Source organism: Herpailurus yagouaroundi, unplaced genomic scaffold (assembly GCF_014898765.1).
Source record: "Herpailurus yagouaroundi ecotype Mexico unplaced genomic scaffold, PumYag 220, whole genome shotgun sequence".
In the NCBI taxonomy this organism is placed as follows: domain Eukaryota; kingdom Metazoa; phylum Chordata; class Mammalia; order Carnivora; family Felidae; genus Herpailurus; species Herpailurus yagouaroundi.
The window spans coordinates 1322577-1339569 of NW_024412451.1; the positions used below are offsets into that span (position 1 = coordinate 1322577).

General features: G+C 42.5%; 1 protein-coding gene across 3 annotated transcripts in view; it reads left to right on the top strand.

Moving 5' to 3' along the window:
- Positions 1-10426: 10426 nt before the first annotated feature.
- LOC121018559 (zinc finger protein 45) overlaps positions 10427-16993 on the top strand; it is a 30960-nt gene continuing 24393 nt past the window's right edge. For 2 of the 3 annotated variants that reach the window (XM_040457311.1, XM_040457310.1), the window contains exon 1: positions 10428-10717. The gene's annotated coding sequence lies outside the window, so the exon portion shown is untranslated. Of the gene's footprint in view, positions 10718-16993 lie in introns of all 3 variants that reach the window. The other variant, XM_040457312.1, reaches the window with a different exon arrangement.

The following is a 16993-nucleotide window of genomic DNA, read 5'->3' on the forward strand; positions in this document are numbered from 1 at the left end:
GCGTCGGGCTCTGGGCTGATGGCTCAGGGCCTGGAGCCTGTTTCCGATTCTGTGTCTCCCTCTCTCTCTGCCCCTCCCCCGTTCATGCTCTGTCTCTCTCTGTCCCAAAAAAAATAAATAAACGTTGAAAAAAAAAATGAACGTTTAGGTCAAAGCGGCCCTGTTTCTTTCCATTTTTAAATACAATACTAAATACTTAAGTATGCATCTCCTATAGGGTATAGCTCCTATAGTGGCTGTAACTGTCCATTGTGAGTTGGGTTCTCTCAGACTCACTAGGTCATAACATTGTAGATGAAAGTGGTACATCTGGAATCAAGTATGATCAGGACCAGAGTGCACAAGCAAGCTACCAGAGTATGTAACCCTGGTTCCATTTCATTCACCATGGTTGCATCAGCACCTCTCCCTCAGCTCATGTGTGTACATGGCTTCCTGGGGGATCATTTATGACCAGCAGATAGAAGAGGAGAAATCCTGAGTTTGATTTCATGTATGTGTTCATTCAATATGCAAGCCAGGAATAGATGGGCAGGATACCATCACCCCATTCAGGAGTGGCCCTGAAGAACAGTGACAAATGAAAATTCTCCCTGTGGAGTAAGAAATTTATCAGTCTATCTGGTGACCCACTTCGTGTGAAAGGATAAGTGACCTAAAGTTAGAACGTATATAAACTCATGTGCAGCAGTACATGGATTGTCAATTGGTAAGATATTTGAGAAGAACAGTATTAGAAGACCAAGGAAAAGGAAGTCTGAGGAAGAGGGATGTGGAGAGACATGGTAGTAGGCATGAAGTGTATGTAAACAACCTTGTATTTCATGTTAGTACCCACCAGAGAGCATGTGTGAGCGACACCAGATCAGGTAGACAAAATGTTGCGGTCAGTTAATATCATTTAGTCTTGTCATGTTTTACTAATTGTGGCACTATGGTGGCAGGGATAGAAGCTACCTCTGGGCCAAACAACATGGGCTTTCATTTACCAAAAATGAGGTAGCTATTAATACCACGAAATATTCAACTTGCTAGCAACAGAGACAAATTCTGAATCCCAGATATGACACAGTCTCTCAAGGAGACCAATCAACCATTTGGTGGCAGAGCAGAACTGCTTCCACACTGGACAGGAATTAACACATATTCTGATTATAGGTTTACCTTTCCTGTCCACAAAGTCTTCAGCTAGCCCTAGCATATGAAGGCTTACAGAGCTTTTGACCGTTGTCATGGATCCCAATAACATTCTATCCAACCAGGAACCTACTTTTCTCTAAAGGAGATGCAGGAGTGGACTCATGACCGTATGTTCCACGGTATTATATATTATACCAACCAAAAACTGCCAACCGGATAAAGCATCAAAAGGCCCTTTGAAGACACAGTTAACATGCCAGGTTGGAGGCCATACTTTGCAAGGCTGGAATGCCATCCTCTAGGATACAGGAATCCTTTGAATAAAAATTAAGTAAAAAATATAAATTTATAAATCCCAGAAGTTCAGTGAACTCTAAGAAGGATGAATAACAAAGAAAACTACAAGGAGGCACAACATAATAAAACTGTCTTAAAGCAAATATAAAGAGAGATTTGTGAAAGAAGATGTATAAATGACAAAAATGATTGCCAACTTGTCATTAAAAAATTGAAAGACTGAAGACAATTGAACATCATACTTACAGGGCTGAAAGAAAAGAAATAAGAAAGAGTAACCCCAAATTATTCATCCAGTAAAAAATCCTTCAATAACGAGAGCCAAATGAAGATATTTTTAGATTAAAAAGAGAGTTTATCATCAGAAGACCTTAACTACAAAGAATGCTAAAGGAATTTCTGCAGGCCGAAGGGAAAGATATCAAATGAAAACATTTTTAGGAAGAAAAGAAGTGTGCACAAAACAGTAAATGTGTGGGTTATCTTTTTTTTCCCCAGTGCCTTTAAAACACATGACTGTTTAAACAAAACTATAACATTTTGTTGTGTAATTTAAAACATGTAAATGTAACATTTAATAAGTTCAATATAAAGTATAAAAATAAATGGAACATTACAGGTGCAGCTAAGATAGATTAAGTCCACTACAGCCTATATTCCCCATGGATTACAATCAAACTCTGAGAAAAATACAAAGAGCAACTACCTGAGGGCTTTGAAAAGCAAATAATAGCAGGAAGATTAAGGAGGGAAGTCAAAACTTCAAGATCGATTAGTGTGGCATGGTGAATCCATTTATTATTATTATTATTATTATTATTATTATTATTATTATTATTACTATTCCCCCCTTTTATCTCCTGGCTTTAAACTAATGGTTGGCCAAATTGGGAAACACCTGAGAACAGAGAGGTAAAAATTCTGAGAGAAGCTTATCTTCTGACCCAAGCACTAGAAAAGAGGGCCCCTGTGACTCTTGAGAGTATGGGGGGGGGGGGAATCCCCTTTTTTTCTTTTTTTCCGCCCCTTTCCTGGTGCCTGCCCAAGGCCAACACCATTGGTGGAACTGCACTAACGTCAGTGCATATGAAGTCGTGAGTTAAAACCCATTTCTCTAGATACAGGAACTGAGAAAAGAGCTTTTCTTATGTAGAGTGTGGGAGTAATGGCCAATGTATGTTTCACTTTCACCACTGTAACCCCAACATTGTCATCTGGTAGTGTAGAAATATGTGATAGGGTATGAGGCTAAAACTCTGATAGAATCTAATCTTTTGGTTCAAATAAACTTGAAAGAGGGCCTTTAGGATCCAAAGTTCAAGAGGAGATTGAGAAGAGGACATTGCTGAAGGAGACACTTTAGTTCTGTGGATGAACTGATAAAATTTGAGGGTCACCCATAAGCTGCACATTCACAGAATATACCCAAAGAAATGCAGAAAAGACATTGCTCAGAACTCAACTAATTTCTAAGTGGCTTAGTGAATGACAGACCCAAACAGTATATTCAATGTTTTGGAACCAACACATACAGAAAGTGAGGCAGACTTTGTGATTTGAACCTAATCCAGTTGATTGCCTGCTAAAACAAACAAACAAAAATAATATACTCCAGAGATTTTAATAGGAACCACAGTCTCTTAATGTTTCATTAAAAATGTCTGGGAGGGCACCTGGGTGACTCAGTCGGTTGGGCGTCCGACTTTGGCTCAGGTCATGATCTTGTGGTTTGTGGGTTCGAGCCCCGTGTCGGGCTCTGCGCTGACAGCTCAGAGCCTGGAGCCTGTTTGGGATTCTGTGTCTCCCTCTCTCTCTGCCCCTCCCCGTTCACGCTGTCTCTGTCTCAAGAAAAAAATTTTTAAATGTCTGGGATACAATCCAAAATTACCTGATACACAAGAGCCAGGAATATATGACCAATTTCAAGGGAAAAGACAATTCAGAGATGCCAACCCCTAAATGTTCCAGATGTTTGAATTACCAAAGATTATTTTGTTACAATAATAAAGCAAGTATTATAACCATTTTCCATGAAGCAGAAGTAAACACTCTTGAAATGAATGGAAATATATAAGTTCTCAGGAGAGAAATAACAACCATATTGAAATTTTAGAACTTTAAAATACAATGGCAAACAAAAATTCAAAGGGCATCATGGCAGATAGAGATGACGAAGGCAGCTCAGTAAACTTTAAAAGTGATTAGTAGAAAGTATCCAATCTGAAGTAGGAAAAGAAAAATTAGAAAAATCTCAACTGAGCCATACTGACCTTTGGACCCATATCAAAAAGCCTAATATACGTGTTGTTGGAATTCCAGAAGGAGAGAAGAAAAGAGGTATAAAATAAATTTTGGAGGAATCGTAGTTGAAAACTTCTCCAGTCTTTCAGATTCAAAAGGACATTTTTCATATTCAAACAACTCAATAAAACCCAAACATGTTATAATAAAAGAAAGTCACTGGACTTATAATAGTTAAACTATAAGAGAAGAGACCAAAGATAGATTTTGAAATTCTTAAAAGCTAGTAGAAAAAAATTTCACATTATAAATAAGAGAACAATGTTTCACATCACTGCATATTTCTGATTAGAAACTATGTATGTGAGAAGACAGTAGAACAACATTTTAAATATGCTGGAAGTAATGAATTGTCAATCCAAAATTCTATATCTGGGAAAAAAATTCAAATGTGAAGACAAAATGATGAAGGGAAAACTAAGAATTAGTCACCAGCAGACCTACTGTAAAAGAAATGCAGATGAGAAATGATACTAGATGAAAAATCTCAGGAAGGAAAGCAAAGCAACAGAAATGGTAAATATTTAAGTAAATATAATATGGTGTTTCTCCATTTAAGTTCTTTAAATATGCATGATGATTGAATAAAAAAATCATAATGTCTGGTACGATTTTTTTAAATAATAAGGTTTTTTTTCATTTAATTTTAGAGAGCATGAGTGGGGGAGAGGGACAGAGAGAGAGAGAGAGAGAGAGAGAGAGAGAATCTCAAGCAGGCTCCATGCTCAGTGTGGAGCCCAAGGTGGGGGTCAATCCCATGACCCTGGGATCACAACACAAGCTGAAATCAAGAATTGGATGCTCAACTGACTGAGCCACCCAGATGCCCCCTGGTATGATTTTTCAATGTAGATACATATAATACATATGGCTGCTATACCATAAAGAGAGATGACAGAAGGACCTGAAGGAAGGTTGTAAAGTTTCCATGTTTTATGTCAAGTCATAAAATATTTACTCAAAGTACTATGCAAAAGTTTATACACACACACACACACACACACACACACACGAGTTTGTGATTATATATATATATATATATATATATATATATATATATATATATTTCCCAGACCAACACTAAAACAAGTGAACAAAACAATAAAACACCAAACCAAAGTAATAGACTAAAAAGACAATATATAAATAAAAATGGAATACCCAAAAATACGCAAACAATGCAGAAGAAGATAGAAAACGTGGAACATAGAAACAGAAAAGGACAGAGAATAATAAAATGGTAACCCAAATCAAACCATATCAATAATTAAAGTCTAAATATACTGAGTAAAAGGAATGTTTGTCATATGGTACATGAAGCCATGACTCAACTGTGCTGTCTTCAGAAAAATCACTTTAAGGGGAGCTAAGATGGCAGCATAGTAGGAGGAACCTAGACTTGCTTCTTCCCTCGAACATAGCTAGATAACTACAAATCATTCTGAAAACCTGGAGTGCCTGCGTGGCTCAGTCAGTTTAGTGTTAGGCTCAGGTCATGATCTCATGGTTTGTAAGATCAAGCCACACATGTCGGGATTCTTTTGGGATTCTGTCTCTCCCTCTCTACCCCTCTCCTCTCTCTCTCTCTTCCTCTCTCTCTCTCTCTCTCTCTCTCTCTCTCTCTCTCTCTCTCTCTCAAAATAAATAAATAAACTTTTAAAAAATCATTCTGAATACTCAAGAGATCAACCCGAGGACTGATAGAACAAACTGCACAACTAGAGGGAGAGAAGAGACCACATCAAGGAAGTTAGGAAGTGTGGAGACATAGTTTGAGGTGGGGGGAATTGGATCATGGGTGCTGTGGAGGGGAAGGAACCCTGGCTGCAGAGGAAGGTGAGAGAAAGTGGAGTGCACAGAGGTAGGCCCAAAGAGAACACTTCCCCAAAGCCATTGGCTAGGAAAATTAGAAGGGCTGATTTTCCTGAGTTTTTGCAATGAGCAGAGCTCAAATACTGGAATTTTAGAGGTCTGTGGCTAGAATTCTAGGCTGGGATGGAGGCCTGAGGGCACTGCCCTACTCCTGGAGAAAAGGCAGACAAGCAACCCCAGGGCAGGTGGTGCTGAGGATCACCTAAGGCGCATGGGAGAGACTGTTCCCTCTCCTTGGAGTGCATCTGTGAGAAGTCGCATTGCCTCTCCAGGGACAAAAGAGCCGGTGGGTGGCATTTCCCTCCTCCACCCCTCAGCATAGGTGCAAAGACACCTACTGAGGATGGCTAACCTGGACACTGGCTGTTTAGCCTGCTTTGCTCCAAATCTCATAGCCCTGCACTCTGGCATGACTGCCCTTCTGAGTCAAACCTGCATCAGTCCCAGCCTGGTGAGAACCTCTCCTGGAAGAGCAGTGCAAGTCCCTGCCACACCAGGTCCCTAAAGTTTGGAGTTATAAAAGTCAGCAGGCTTGGGGCACCTAGGTGGCTCAGTTGGTTAAGCATCCAACTCTTGATTTTGGCTCAGGTCATGATCTCACAGTTCATGGGTTCCAGCCCTGAGCTGGGCTCTGTGATACTGCATGGAGTCTGCTTGGGATTCTCTCTCTCCCTCTCTCTCTCTGTGCCTCCCCTGAGCTTTTGCTCTCTCTCAATATAAATAAATAAACTTAAAACAAAAACAAAAACAAAGCAGGCTTGGCTGGGAGAGAGCCCAAAGTGTATTGACCTGCCTCAGGCAAGGCAAGCAACCCAGAGACAGTGTGAAAACAGCGATCTGAAAAATGCCTAGGATGCACAAGGGGAAATTATTTGCTCTTCTGGGAGGGCTTTCTTGAGAGCAGCAAGCACAGTCATCCATCTCCAGACACAAAAGAGCTGGCTGGTGCCATTTCCCTCCATTGCATAAACAAACCAGTAAACAGCACAGCACCAACACTGGCTGCTTAATCTGCTTACACCAAGTCCTTCCCTTTTGTGTTCTGCTGGTACTGCTTTTCTACAGCAAGTGTGCCTTAGGACAAGCACAGTGGGTCCCTTCCCAAGAAGACCAGCACAAACCCCTGCACACACCATGTCTGCTGACCACAGGGTTTTATAAAGTTTCCGTTCTAGTGGAAATAACATCAGGTATCATTTAACAGGCAGATGAGAGCACACCTAGTTAAAAGTCACCACATTCTGGCCAAGGTCCAAACACTCCCCACTGTAGGCAAGCAGACCTGAGGGAGTGGCCAAAACACAGCAGCAGAGTGCAGGCGGTATACACCAGAGACACTTCCTGAAGTGCCAGGACCTAGAAATTATATGACCTCTTCTTCGTAAAGCCATTACTCTCAGGAGCAGGAGGCATAACAGAATTTTCTAACACAGGGAAGAAGACAGAGACCTAGACAAAATGCCAAGATGGAGGAATTCATCCCAAAAGAAAGAATAAGGAAAGGTCATAGCCAGAGACCTACCAAACAGATACAAGTAATATGCCTGACACAGATTTTAAAACAACAATCATAAGGATACTTGCTGGTTTTGAGAAGATCATGGAAGACATCGGGGACAGTCTTACTGCAGAGATAAACAAGCTAAAAACCAAGGCATAGGGGTGCCTGGGTGGCTCAATTGGTTAAACACCTGACTCTTGGTTTCAGCTCAAGTTATGATCTCATGGCTCGTGAGTGCAAGCCCTGCATCGAGCTCCGCATTGACAGCGCAGAGCCTGCTAAGGATTCTCTCTTTCCCTCTCTCTCTGCCCCTCCCCCACTCGTGGTCTCTCTCCTTCTCTCTCTCTCTCTCTCTCTCTCTCTCTCTCTCTCTCTCTCTCTGTCTCTCTCTCTCTCTCTCAAAATAAATAACCATTAAGAAAAACCAATCAGTCAGAAATGAAAAATGCAATAACTGATATTTGAAACCAGCTGGATGTAATGACCACTAGGATGGAAGAAGCTGAAGAACAAATAAATGATATAGAAGAGAGAATTATGGAAAATAATAAAGCTGAACCGAAGAGAGAAAGAAGAATGATGGATCATGAGAGTAGACATAGAACTCAATGACTCCATCAAACATAACAGCATTCATATCATAGGAGTCCCAGAAGAAGAAGAAAAGAGAAAGGGGACAGAAGGTTTTCTTTGAAGAGATTATAGCTGAAAAATCCCCTAATCTCAAGAAAGAAACAGACATACAAATCCAGGAGGCACAGAGAACTCCCATCAAAATAAACAAAAACAGGCCAAGACATACTGTAGTTAAATTTGCAAAATATAGTGATAAATAAAAATTCCTGGGGCGCCTGGGTGGCGCAGTCGGTTAAGCGTCCGACTTCAGCCAGGTCACGATCTCGCGGTCCGTGAGTTCGAGCCCCGCGTCAGGTTCTGGGCTGATGGCTCGGAGCCTGGAGCCTGTTTCCGATTCTGTGTCTCCCTCTCTCTGCCCCTCCCCCATTCATGCTCTGTCTCTCTCTGTCCCAAAAATAAATAAAAACGTTGAAAAAAAATTAAAATAAAAAATAAAAAATAAAAATTCCTAAAAGCAGCAAGACAAAAGAAGTCCCCAACTTATAAGCAAAGACCCAGAAGGCTAGCAACAAATCTCTCTACAGAAACTTGGCAAGCCAGAAGGAAGTGGCATGATATATTCAGCATGCTGAATGGGAAAAATCTACTGCCAAGAGTACTCTAGCCATCAAGGCTATCATTCAGAATAGAAAGAGAGATAAAGAATTTCCCAAAGAAAAACTGAAGGAGTTCCTGACCACTAAACCAGCCCTGCAAGAAATACTAAAGAGGACTCTTTGAGTGGGAAGGAAAGACCCAAAGTGACAAAGACTGGAAAGGAATAGAGAAAATCTCCAGAAACAACGAAAAATAAGAAATAAAATGGCACTAAATATGTATCTATCAATAATTAATCTGAATGTAAATTGACTAAATGCTCCAATTAAAAGACATAGGGTATCAGAATAGGTAAAAAACAAAAAACAAAAACAAGACCCATCTATATATTCCCACAGGAGTCTCATTTTAGACCTAAAAACACCTGCAAATTCAAATTGAGAGGATAGAGAAATATTTATCATGAAAATGGTTGTCAATAGAAAGCCAGAGTACCAATACTTCTATCAAACAAACTAGATTTTATTTTATTTAAAAAAATTAATGTTTATTTATTTTTGAGAGCAAAACAGAGCATGAGACCAATACTCCAAATATATAAAGAACTCATACAACACAACAACCACAACAACAATAACTAATATGATTTATAAAAATGGACAGAGGAACTAAACAGACGTTTTTCCAAAGAAGACATCCAAATGGCCAACATGTACATAAAAAGATGCTCAACATTGCTAATCATCTGGAAAGTGCGGATCAAAACCACAGAGATATCATCTCACACATGTTAGAATGGCTATCACAAAGAAGACAAGAGATAACAGGTGTTGGTAAAGATGTGGAGGTAAGGGAACCCTTGTACATTGTTGGTGACAATATAAATTGGTTCAGCCACTATGGAAAACAATATGAGTTTCCTAAAAAATTATAAATAGAAGTACCATATGATACAGCAATTTTACCTCTGGAGATTTAACCAAAGGACATGAAAATAGGAGTTATAAGAGATACATGCATTCCCATGTTTCTTGCAGCCAAAGTATGGAAACAATCCAAGTGTCTGTCAATAAATAATTTGTGGTATATATACAGTGGAATATTATTCAGCCATGAGAAGGAAGGAAACGCTGCTGTTTGGGACAACATGGATGGACCTTTAGGGCATTATGCTGAGTGAGATATGTCAGAGAAAGACAAACACTGTATGATATCTCATATGTGGAATCTAAAAAGGGAAAATTCATAAAAGCAGAGAATAGAATGATGGTTACCAGAGGCTAGGGGGGGTGGGAGAATTGGGGATATGCTGTTTGGAATATACAAATTTGGAAATAGTAGATGAAGAAATCCCATAGAGCGAATGCACAGCATAGTGATTATAGTTAACAATAACTGTATTATAAACTTCAAAGTTGCTAAAAGATTAGATCTTAATTGTTTTCATCACAAAAAAGAAATGACTAAGGGAAGTGACAAGTGTTAGCTAAGGCTAAGGTGGTAATCACATTACAATATGTAAATGTATCAAATCAACATGTTTTACACCTTAAAGTTATACAATATATATGTCAGTTACATTTCAATTAAATAGAACAAAAATTATATATGATTCCTTAATTTGAATTCAAAGAGTTTTTAAAAAGACATTGTTTAGGGTGGACCCTATTCTATATTTCCTCCAATTCCCTGCCAATGCAAGAAAAAATTCCTAACGTCTTTCCTAAAGCGAAGGTGAAGCGGAAAAGTTTGCTGCTTCTGTTTTATATCCTGTTGGATGGTTGCATCTCCTTTTTAATGGTTTCTTGGTCACAGGTGAATCCAGGCCCATGTAATAACGACTTGTTGAGTGCAGCTCAGGCGTCACTTTTCTGATCTCTGTTTTTACCTAACCCATAGCACGCCTTTGCAATTATTTTACTTTTGTTTCTCATATTTCCAACTATGTCACGTATGATAGGGAGGAGTGAGGGAAAAAATAGGCCAACAAAGTTCCACAAACACCGAAGGGCTTATTTAGACTTCACCTGCTAATTCAAAAGGAAATTGCAGGCGGGCGGGAAGCTCAGCCCTTCAGAGGATTCTGGGATGTGTAGTCCACACGCTTTCTGGGATTGGGACACTTCCGTTCCGGGAAAGCGCGGATGTGTTTGCTCCGCTCGAGAAATAAGAGCGTATAAAACAGTGCTCCGCATTTTCGGAGGCATTTCTTCTACCTGGGGTTAAGAATGAGAAGCCCTTTCCTTTCGTGGACTCTGGGAATTGGATTCAGGCTGTGGGTCTCGGAGCCGGCTTCTCAGTCTCACACGGAGGCGGGACAGGGCCTCGGGTTGCTCTCGGGGATGCTGGGAAATGTAGTCCAGGAGCTCCGCGTTGTTGGAGGTATTTCCGCTGCGGGAGGTTAAGATCGCGGCCTTCATTTCTCTCGGGGAGGTGAGTGATACCCGCGACCCCGCGACTTCTTTTAACTTTTGATCTGGTAGTGGAATCAGCCGCGCCACGCTCTCGGTCGCGGGGGAGGAAAAGCCTCGGCCGAGGGCAGAGAGCAAGGTTAAGGGACGGGGGCGGCCGCTTGCCTTCCCCTCCCCTCGCCCTAGCCTGTGCGTTTGGGGCGGTTCGCGAGTCTCCCCCTCCCCCGGCCTGGAGGCGGACCTAGAGCCGCAGGGTTTGAGGGTCTGCCGGCTCTCCGCTGCCCTGCCCGGCTCACCTTCCGCACGCTGTGTCACTTCCTAGAACTTAATCTTCCTGTGCCTCAGTTTGCTTTTTTTTTTTTTTTTAAGAAAAAAAAATTTTTAATGTTTATTTATTTTTGAGACAGAGACAGAGCATGAACGGGGGAGGGGCAGAGAGAGAGGGAGACACAGAATCGGAAGCAGGCTCCAGGCTCTGAGCCATCAGCCCAGAGCCCGACGCGGGGCTCGAACTCACGGACCGCGAGATCATGACCTGAGTTGAAGTCGGAGGCTCAACCGACTGAGCCACCCAGGCGCCCCTGAGTTTGCTTTTTTTGCAAACGGTGATATTACGAGTACCTACTTTACACATTTGTTTTGAGAATTAATGGTATAATACAAGCAACAGGTTTAGAGCCATTCAGCCGTGTGGCAAGGTGTTAGCTGTGAATATACACTCTGTGATAGTGATCAGGAAGGTATGTCTCTGGAAGCTTTTCGAAGTGGCCCTGGCCCTTCTTTCTGATCCGTATGGGAAAGGAGGCTGAGCCTGGACTACTTCTGACTCGTTTAATAAGAAAGTGCGTCACCCCCGGATTATCTTCTGCGGTTTTAACAGGGCCACCGACAAGATCATAGTATCTCGGCCTCCTTTCTTTCCGCTTTCTTGACTTCTAAAAGAGGGCTCCTGGCAGCAAAGCCCCACCGAGACGGAACTTAACATTCCTCTTCCTTTTCTGCGGTGGTAGAAGATACTTCATTCATTAGCAAAATGTTTCCGTTACAAGGGTGCTCAGTTAAACAGTTGGGAAAATCTGTAGAATACGTACAGGGCACGAATAATGGTCATAATGATTAAACGTTGAGCGCTAAGTGTCATCCTAAGGGCTTTATAAAAATTAACACATACAGTTTCCACAAGGCCCTTATGAAGTGAATACTGTTATTACCTGTATTTTACAGCTGAGGAAATGGAGGCAGAGGAGCATACGTTACTTATCATATGTCACACTGCTAGTAGGAACAGTGGGATTTGAGCGCAAGGTGTGTGTTCCTTATATCTGCGGACAGATATCCTTGGTCCCAAAGTGTAAAGTCCCCAAGTTGGAATTAGGACACAAAATAGAAATATATGCTACATAAGTATTTAACTATAGGAAACTGCCTGCAGAAGAGTCATTCGGGATCAAGTTGTGGAGTTTCGTTGGACTTTTATTGCAGTGGAATTTGAAATCAGCATTTGTGAGTTTGGACTTTATAAAATTTTGGAAGCATTCTCATTTAGTTTTATTTCAGAGAGTATTTGTAATTCATGTTCTCATTATGGGAGATATGCACACTCAGGGGTGCCTGGGTGGCTCAGCGTGTTAAGCTTCTGACTTTGGCTCTGGTCATGATCTCACAGTTGGTGAGTTCGAGCCCCACCTCAGGCTCTCTGCTGTCAGCACCCACCCTGCTTTGGATCCTCTGTCTCCCTCTCTCTCTGCCCCCCCTCTGCTCATTCTCTGTCTCAAAATGAATAAATAAATACATAAAGAAGATAGGCACACTTACTGTAGGGAATTCAGAAAATATAGAATATATAAAGCATTAAGAATAACTAAAAAAAAAAAACCTCATAGTACTATAGACAGTGTTTAACATTTTAATGCACTTCTGTTTAGTAGTTTTTAAATGTGTGTTTATTTTATGAAATTGTTATCACACTATTCATAGTTACTACCTTAAGTCTTTACTATGAAAATTTCCAAACGTACCCAAAGTGTAATGTAATGAACTCCTACGTAATCATCCCCCTGATTCAGTCCTTGCTAATTTTGTTGCTTCTCTGCTTCCCATGTACACATTTTGTTCTTCTTGAGTATTTAAAAAAAATTTTTTTAATGTTTATTTTTGAGAGACAGAGACAGAGCAGGAGCAGGGGAGGGGCAGAGAGGGAGGGGGAGACAGAGTCAGAAGCAGGCTCCAGGCTCTGAGCTGTCAGCACAGAGCCTGATGTGGGGCCCAAACTCACAAACCACGAGAGATCATGAGCTGAGCCACCCAGGCGCCCCTCTCCTTGAGTATTTTAGTTTATTTATTTATTTTAAAATATATAACTCTTGATTTATTTTCTGTCTCCTGTTGGCTGTAGGGACCACTGTTTCCTGGACCTCATCATACTTTATTCAGAGTGCCTAGCGTGAGGTGATCAGAGAAGAGTTATTCAGTGAGTGTGATTCACATAGCATTCCAAAAGGGAGCCACAGCCTGGGATTAGAGGACAAAATAGAAAGATAATCTGGGCAGTTGGGTGACTCAGTCAGTTAAGCGTCCGACTTTGGCTCAGGTCATGATCTCACAGGTCATGAGTTCAAGCCCTGCGTGGGGCTCCACGCTGTCAGCTTCGGATTCTGTCTCCCTTTCTCTCTGTGCCCCTCCCCCACTCATGCTCTCTAATGTTCTCAAAAATAAATAAACGTTAAAAAAAAAAAAAGAAAGATAATCTCTATCCACATTCGTTGTCTTTTATCTCACTTGGGGTGGGCTATAGAATACATCAGTGCAGAAGTTGATGTACAATTATGCATAATATGTCATGATCTAAAACAGATGTCCTTAGAAACAAATCGGTGTTAATGTTTCGGTTTTTGTTTGTTGCGTGGAGATCATTGGGGGGGGCGATTAGAATAGCTAACATTTGTTGGGCAGCTCTCATGACTTGGAGAATTTCTAACGCTTTACACGTGTTAACTCACTTATTTTTCACTACAATGCCATCATTATTATTCGCATTTTAATGGTTAATAGACAGGCAGAGACAATTGAATAAATGACCTGGTGGCACAGTTGGCGGGAAGCAGAACCAGGGTCAAAGTTAAGCAGCTAGGTTTGAAACCCAGCTCAAGCACTCTGTGACTGGATAGCCTTGGGCATATTATTTAACTTCTGCGTGCCTCACTTTTCTAACCGGTCCAGTAGGGATAGCAGTACCTCCCTCCTAAGGCTTTTGTGAAAATTAAAAGAGCCATCTATTGTGGGGTCCCTGGGTGGCTCAGTTGGTTGGGTGTCAGACTCTCGATTTCAGCTCAGATCATGATTCCAGCCTTGTGGGATCGAGCCCCGTGTTGGGCTCCACGCGGAGTATGAAGCCTGCTTGAGATTCTCTTTCTCTCTCCCCTTCTCCCCCTTTCCCTGCTTGTTCTCTCTCAAGCTCTTTCTCTCTAAAATTAAAAAAAAGAGGGGGGCGCCTGGGTGGTTCAGTCAGTTGAGCATCTGACTTCGGCTCAGGTCACGATCTCACGGTTGATCAGTTTGAGCCCCACATCAGGCTTTGCGCTGCTGGCGTGGAGCCTGCTTCAGATTCTCTGTCTCCCACTTTCCGTGCCCCTCCCCTGCTAATGCTTTCTCTCTCCCTCTAAATAAACATTAAAAAATTATCTTAGGGGCGCCTGGGTGGCTCAGTTGGTTGAGCGCCGCACTTCGGCTCAGGTCATGATCTCATGGTTCATGGGTTCGAGCCCCATGTCGGGCTCTGTGCTGACAGTTCGGAGCCTGGGGCCAGCTTCAGATTCTGTGTCTCCCTCTCTCTCTGCCCCTTCTAGGCTCACACTCTGTCTCTCTCTCTCAAAAATAAATAGACATTAAAAAAATTTTTTTAAACTATTTTAATTAAAGATTTAAAAGAGCTATGGTATGTAAAGTGCTTGAAATAGTGCTTGGCATGTTGTAAATCCTCCATGTGTTACAGACTGAAGTTATCTTACCATTATAGATGACTTTACAACATGGAAAATGCAGCCAGTTATTCAAAGGGCAAAAGGAGATTTTAAGGTACTCGTTTTTTTCATGCACCTTCTGCTTTCACTACTTCGGTTCTATCATTCAGCTGAACAGAAATGGTTAGTTTCTGTAATAACCATTGGTTAAACTTGCAACTGACATGAATCTGCTGTCTTTTGAACCTAGAGAGTCCCTGGAAGATGGTTATATGGGCTCTGTTGCTTTAAAAAGGTTCAAGTCTGCAGTATCCAGTATGGCAGCCGTCAGGCACTTGTGACAGTTGAGCACTCGAAATATGTCTGGTGCTGAGATGTGCTGTAAGTATAAACCATAAAATGGCTCAGGAATTTTTATAGCAATTGCAGATTCAAGTGGTAATATTTTGGGTATATTGGGTTAAATAAAACATATTGTTTAAATTAAGCCCATTTGGGGGCACCTGGGTGGCTCAGTCGGTTGAGCGTCTGACTTGGGCTCAGGTCATGATCTCGCGGTTTGTGAGCTCGAGCCCCACGTTGGACTCTGTGCTGAAAGCTCGGAGTCTGGAGCCTGCTTCGAATTCTGTGTCTCCTTCTCTCTCTGCCCCTCCCCCACTCATGCTCTGTCTCTCAGAAATCAAACATTAAAAAAAAATAAAAATAAATAAAGTCCATCTGCTTCTTACATTTTTTTAACATGGCTACTAGAAACATTTGAATTACACATGGGGGCACCCGGGTGGCTCAGTCGGTTAAACTTCCGACTCTTGATTTGAAGAGTCATGATCCCACAGTTTGTGAGTTCAGGCCCTGCATCGGGCTCTGCGCTGACAGTGTGCAGCATGCTTGGGATTCTGCCTCCCTCTCTCTCTGCCTCTCCCCTGTTCTCTCTCTCTCTTCTCTCTCTCTCTCTCTCTCTCTCTCTCTCTCAAAAATAAATAAATAAATATTTTAAAAATAAAAAAATAAATTACATGTGGAGCTCGGATTACGTTTCTATTGGGCGGCACTGATTTCAGTAGACCCTCCATTTTCACTCTGGGGATCTGCCTGCAGGGGCGTCTTACAACAGAGAGAAGCAGGGATTTGGGAAAGCAGGAGGCCTGGGTGCCAGGTCTCACCCTGCCCTTGGCTTTCTGGGTGCCCTTGGGCAGTACAGAGAACTCCATGAGAGGCAGAATAGAATAATACGGTGGTTCTCAAACTTTGGTCATAGCAAAATCACATTAGGGAACTCGATGCTGTCCTGCTCACTCCCTGTTCACGCTGTGTAGGAAGGAGAGTCCTTGTCCTGTGTAGGGTGAGATGCTGAATGGGTGACACGTGACACCGGGGAGGCGAGATGGGCAGCAGCTTACCCGCAGCCTTGTGGGGAGGACACTGCGTGTCCTACAGGGCCATCCAGGGGCCGGCACTCAGGAACAGAGCGAACCAGCAGGGGCCAGGGAGGTGGGTTTTGTAGTGACGAGGTACGGTGACCCTGGGCTCCTGCAGGAAGATGTGGCCAGCCTGTCTGGATAAGTTCACAGGCTGGCAGGGAGGTGAGACCTGTTAGGTTGATGACTGAGTAGTGTGCAGCTGCTCCGGTTAGTAGGGGGAATTGTGTCACGTCTTAAGTTATAAAGGTGATTGAGTGACAACATGGAGAGGTTGATGCCATTGAGAAAGAAGGTTTTTAATTCAGTTCCGCCAGAAACGAGAGACACAGCCTGCCACACAGGACCACATGAAGCCTGTCACACGCAGGGTCGGGAAGCATAGAGGGCCTGGGCTCTGCCTTTATGACGATCGTGACAGGAAGTAACTCGGTGGAGACACCCACCTGGGGTACTAGTGAAAATAGGCTGGGCTCAGTGGTTGGGGGAATCATATGACTCCTGTGTGCCCTCAGGAAGCTGGCTTTGGTTGACAGGCTGGCCTTGGGATTCAGCAGACTTATGCAGAGGTTAGGAATACCAGATGTCAAATAGCCAGTATAGAACCTAAAACCCTGGTTGATACATAGGGGGAGTAGCTGGGGTGGGAGGCTTTCCCCCCAGGGTCAGGGCCGTATCTGGAGACAGCAGAGGAACTCCTGGCTAGGCCTTTGGGCCCCAGGAAGCTCAAAGATGTCCAGGCAGCACATGGAATTTCAGGCCCTACAATTCAGTTGCACACTGGAGTTTGAGAACCACTACACAAATAGGACAAGGGCCTGGGCCTAGGCGACCTGCTGCCTGGGTTCTTTAGTGCCTGGTTCAGTGTCCTGACTGGCCAATGAAACTGTGGCCTGAGACAGTGGGAGGGGTGTCGAAATG